Source organism: Pagrus major, chromosome 2 (genome assembly GCF_040436345.1).
Source record: "Pagrus major chromosome 2, Pma_NU_1.0".
NCBI lineage: Eukaryota > Metazoa > Chordata > Actinopteri > Spariformes > Sparidae > Pagrus > Pagrus major.
The window spans coordinates 15,651,833-15,657,653 of record NC_133216.1 but is presented as its reverse complement, the minus strand read 5'-3'; the positions used below and the strand labels follow the sequence as shown (position 1 = coordinate 15,657,653).

General features: G+C 40.6%; 1 long non-coding RNA gene across 1 annotated transcript; it reads right to left on the bottom strand.

Annotated features, from left to right (window-relative positions):
- Window positions 1-4,078: 4,078 nt before the first annotated feature.
- On the bottom strand, window positions 4,079-5,553 carry LOC140992138 (uncharacterized). Its single transcript, XR_012178004.1, has 3 exons — window positions 5,478-5,553; window positions 4,754-5,089; window positions 4,079-4,618 (listed from the first exon to the last, which is right to left on the bottom strand). It is a non-coding gene; the product is annotated as an uncharacterized lncRNA (long non-coding RNA).
- Between the last annotated feature and the right edge of the window lie 268 nt (window positions 5,554-5,821).

The following is a 5,821-nucleotide window of genomic DNA, read 5'->3' as shown; positions in this document are numbered from 1 at the left end:
TGTGTGTGTGGATACACTGAGCCAATGTGCAGATTGCTTCTGTTAGCCAGAATAATTTATGAAACAACTGAGGTTTGGAAGGAATTCTGCACTGTACATTTATTACTGCGTGGCTCTTTATGAGCTGATTCATCTCTGACAAACACATCAACCATATCAACTTACTGCTTACTGCATTTGCATTTGATGGCTACTTTGCAATGCTCAGATTATGAAAAAACAGTGATAAACATATTTACTCAGTTTGCGTACATGAGTCAGACACTTCCAAACCTTGATGAAGACACAAATGCTGGAGGTGCCCAAATATATCAGATTTGGAGGTCAAATGCGATACTCAATGTGGTGCATATGTGAGTGATGCAACGAAATAAAGTTAATTTGGATGGAAGAGGTGAAAAAAATATTAAGTTTGACGTTAAAGCAGCTCCGCGCTTGACAGCATCCCAGACTACAGCTTTTGCCCTCTGGTTTTTACCTTTGGAAAGGGGTTGCTTAGGTTCACATCTATTGACTTCACCCTTGATATTCACTCCTACACAGCTGGAAGCAAATATGTTCAAAACCCTCAACCGTCCATATGTTATTTGCAAACGTTCTGTTTTCATTTTCCTCCATTTTTTCCTTTCCACCTTCTTTTTAATATCCTTGCATTTCTCCCTCCATCTAAGCCTCTCTCTGTGGTTGTATATCCACCATCAGCTTGTCCTCTACTGGCAAAACCTCTCATTTCCCGTACTCTCTCAATCTTACACAAGTCCAGTCACTCCTACACATCGTATCCGCATCTTTTAAAGACTCTCTCACACACACACTAACCCCTACACACACCATTCTTCTTTTTCCCACTGGGGAACCCTATTGCAGATGGACAGACGCTCCTTTTGTGTTAGCTTGTGAAAGAGGAAATTAGAATTAGACACTCCGGCACAGTCTGGCCTGCAGAAATGTGATCCTGCTGCTCTCCCTGAAGGTTTCAAATGCTCTTTTTCTTTCCTCTGTCCTCAAGATAGTCCTGAATTGAGGAACCTGTGGACGCTGGAGAGTGTTATCGTGTTATTGAATCTGAGGACTTGACAAGAAATATAGGCTGCCTAAAGCTGCACTATGTCCAAGCCCTGCCAGAAGAGATCGAGCATTTCACCAAACCTCTTCACTCCCTCTTTCTGTCTTGGCTGCTCTATTTTTCTCTTTTCCATATCCTGCATTTCACTTTCACCTCTCAGTTAATGTTTACTGTCAGCCATATAGGACTGGGATTAGGATAGAACTCACAATGCATTCAAAACTGTCTGGCTAACACATTTTCAGATTGATTTATCATTTATGAGTACACAAGCACGTATTTCTTGGCTACTTTACTTGTCTTCTTCATTTCTTCTCTTTTGCCTCTGTCCCCTCTTTTAAATCCACCCCTCCTCATCTGGCTACCTCTGTCTGCAGCTCTGAGGTGAATCAGGATGTCTGTCAGACCGCACAAGATTTTCTCATGTGTCTAAAGAGTATTTCTACATTCTGTGGCCACTTTATTTGTTGCATGTCCTAGTACTACGGAGGACTGGTTTTCAATGTGCAAATGACTCATTCAAACCTGGAAAAAATAATCACATAAATTTACTGATTATCTGTTACACAGCAAAACGCCATTAGAAGACCTCCAAGGACCTCATGTCCATCACACCCACATGTTGGAGATTTACTAAGCCTGACCAGCTAGCTCAGGCCCATAAACCCCACACGGCACTTCAGAAAACTCATCTGCAAAGTGAAGCATCACACAACCTCCCAACTTTCAACAAAGCCCAGGCGACTTCTGGATATAAGAAGATAATCACTATCATGATCACTAACCAACACTGAAGGAGATTCTTTGGGCTAGTGTTCAACTAGGAAAAGGAGGATATAAGATATTATCGCAGATCGGGATAAAAACACTCAGGATAAGTTGATTGTTGAATATTCTCACACAATAACTTGCTGATGTACAATCCTTTGAGATAGATCTACTGTGCCAGCCATTGGATTAAGCTACAGTCACTAACACGTCACTGAAGCTATCTTTATTATATGGTTCCATGGGTAGGTAGACAAGAGGAGGCCTGACTGTCATTTTCAAAAGCCAGCTTATTTGGTACCCTATCAAAAAACCCACAAAAAGGTGAAGTTGGTGTTACACCAGAGGCAGACAGCTCTGAATGTATCATTAATTAAACTGCTGATTGATCAATTGATTCTGGTGTTAAGTTATAAATACAGCAGGGTAGCTGGTAATGGAATTACAGTTCTGTATACAACCCCTTTGCCTAACATCTTGTTTCAAATCATTTGTATATCATAACGGTGTAACAGACAGATTTTGGCAGTGCTTAGCTGGACAGAATGAGGTGCATAGCCTGTTTCTGTTATTTGGACCAAATAAATACGTTTATGATCTGGTCAGGTTAGGCCATTTTACTTCTGTCCTTGTGTTGATGTTGCCTGCAGGGAGGCGTCGGGGGACTATCAGTTTTTTGGTGATACGCCCACCATGCTCTGTTTTGTTTATTGCAGAATTCTCAAACTCAGTCTATCCTGGCCAAGGTGGACAGCAATGAAAAACACTTTCAGGCAAAAAAAAAAAAAAAAAACATGCCACAAAATCAGAATTAAACTGAAGTGCAATTCACCCATAGGATGTGAAAGTCTGGTTTATGAGCTCCTGGAGTGGAGGTGTTGAGCTGCTGATCAACTTCAGTAACGTTTCAACCATTTCTGTGTTTTTATCTGCTGAATTACACTTACTCACTAAACTCAGATTACAGAGATAGATCTTAAAGTGGCCATATGAGTGTGTGTGTGTGTGTGTGTGTGTGTGTATGGATATCATCCCTATGGATACAGAATATATTTTTCTCCGTTCCAGATGGCTTCATTGGTATGACAAGAGAAAGTTATGTTACCAAAGCCTTCATTGTCAACTCACTGGAAGATTTAATAGTTACTGTTTTATGGTATGACTTCTTCAAACATCAGCATTGTTGCATTGGTGCCAATATCACACTGATGCACAGGCTCATCTAAGGTAAAGCCTGATGTGATACTGCCACCCAGAGATCAATTTTGGTATAGGCCTACTAAATTTACACTCACTTGCAAGTTCACCTCTAAAAACCATTTTAGAGGTGTTGATTCAACTGAATGATCATTTTAGAGGCTGTCGTTTGTGGTGCTGTTGAAATGTACTGTGTTATACTGAGAAGTGTTTCTATAAGGGGTCCAATGATATGGCTTTTTCAGGGCTGATACGGATACTAATTACTAGAAATCAAGGAGACTGAAAACTGATATTTGGGACCAATACTAATTTTCGGTAAAAATTAAAATCTTTGTCTCAAAATTTGAAGTATTTTAGTATGAAATGGACAAAAACGTATAAATAAATCAGGAAATAATTGACATAAATAAAGAATAAAGAAATCAATAAATACTGTAAATTTAGGACCTTTTAAAGGTATAATGTTGACCATGTTTACGTCTCAGTTTAGCCTGTGAGCATGTTAGCATTTGCTAATAAGCACAAAACAGAAGGTGAGGTTAATGGGAATGCCTGGGAGGACTATGAGTGTCTGCACCAACTTTCTCTCCATCCAAAAAATGTAGAGATTCAGAAAAAGTGGCTGACCAACTGACAGATCAGCATTACCATGTTAAGAGCCAGGCTGTTGCCATGGGCTAGTACCCAAAGTAAATGTTGTAAATATTCAGTTATTACTGTAGTTATCCATATTACTGCGAAATCATTTAGTTTACAACATGGCATTAAATCCCTGTTCATGCGCCCATACTCACCCTGATCATTTGGGTGAGGAACTGCTGGCCTTGAGATTGGCTGTTACACTGTGTATGATTGTGAATGTTTGTGAGTATGAATAAACAGATAGAGAAAGTTATGTATTAATTTAAGACTTTTTAGAACAGGATATATCCTGCTGTTGCTGACCATGAAACTACTCCTAGTTGTCAGGGAAAGCAAGGAAATAAAAGAAATGGAAACAGATAGTAAGTAATCAGTACAACTGGTGTTTATTAGTATTTTAATTATTCTATTGTGTTATTATTATATATTATTATGGGATGGGATGGGATAGGTTGGGGAGAGGGGTGAGGGGTGGAGGGTTTGTGTTAGGGAGTGGGTAAGGGTAGGGTGGGGTTCAGGGTTAGGGTAGGAGGGTTGAGGGTACATGGTAAGGAAAGGGAAGATGGGAGTGGGCAAGGGTAGGGTGGGGTGGGGAAATTAGGTTAGGAGAGTTGTGGGTACAGGGTTGGGAAGGGAAAGACAGGAGTCCAACCAGTGGCAGGTGGTTGGAGTAGGGGACAAGGCCGTCCTCCTAAGCATCACATCTGCTTGTCGCCTGCTCTTCACTCCTCTTCAGTTTTTTGTTTTTTTTCTGTCTGAGCCAGAAGAGCCAGAAGGTCCAGAAGGTCCAGGGTGTCCACATAGGATCTAGTTATGGACCGCCTTTTCCTGATGGCCCTTTTCAAAGAATTCATTCTTGTGTTCCAGCTTCTCTTGGAGCTGGCTTACCTCCACCTGCCTGTTTGTCACCACCTGCTCCTGCTCCTTTAATTTGATGTTGAGCTCCACGAAAAAAGAGAGAACAGCATTTTTTTATTTTATTTTCATGAAAACGCTGATTCTGAAGCAGTCCAACACAAGCTGTGAGAATCCAACAAGTCATTATTGTGAAGTAAAGTGATTATCTGAGCAGCGTACCTGAAGCTGGTTGGTGTTGGAGACGAGGCTCTCCTCCAGTGCATTACACCTGCTCCTCCACTGCTCTGATGTCCAAGCCAGAATGTCCAGGGTCTCCACATGGGTGGTCTTTCTGGCCCTTTGGAGAACTCCCTCTTTTTCTTTCAGTTCCTCCTGGAGTTGGCACACCTTCACCTGGGCTGTGTTTCAGCTGGCCAATCTGCGTCCTCAGCGCTTTATTTGAATCTTTGAGAGACTTTATATCATTGGTGGCAGAGTAAAGGGCGTCTGAGTCCCTGCACAACTGAAGGAGGAAAGTGCTCAGAGTTTTGCAGCCGTGCAGCCGGCATGTTTGGGCTGTAAAAGGCAGCAACAAACAGTTCAGTGGCTCAAATGGCTGAAAGACATAAACATACATGTCAGTCATGCAGTCTTATGCTGACGTTGCATACACAGAGAAACACAACCTTTGCACTGTAGTCTAAGGACAGCAGTTCACACAGAGAGCAACATACCTATTCAATTATTTAATATTCATATATTTTAAGAAAATATATCAGAGGTACTGTGTTTCAAGAAATTACAAAAATTATTAATGATGCATTTAATTAATCCTGTATGAAAATTAATCTGCTGACTAATGATTTATTATATTTTTTATAAGCTTTAGACAAAATATGAAGAAATAACACCAAATATCAGGCTGGAGTAGAGAGGCACAGTGCTGAAAATGAGAAAATCTTACCAGGTTTCTTTCACTGGATCTTCTGTCCATGAAGATGACACAGTGGCAGTGAGAAAAGTTGTCGTAATCAGAGTTGCTCCAACAAAGTGGAGGAAGTCACCAGATTCCCATTAAAAAAAAAGCTTGATTTTTTAGACTTGTTGCGTTAGGAGAAGCGATATAAACTTTGTGAAACGCAGTATACAACACATTCTTAACTATTTAGGCCTTCTTGTTCATTCGGCAAATGTTATACACGAAAACTCAGATTATAACTCGAACCCTGCACTATATCATAATCTCCATAACATTAACAAGGCCACAGGATGGAGTTTAAACACACTCAGCCAAGTAGAAACAGCAAA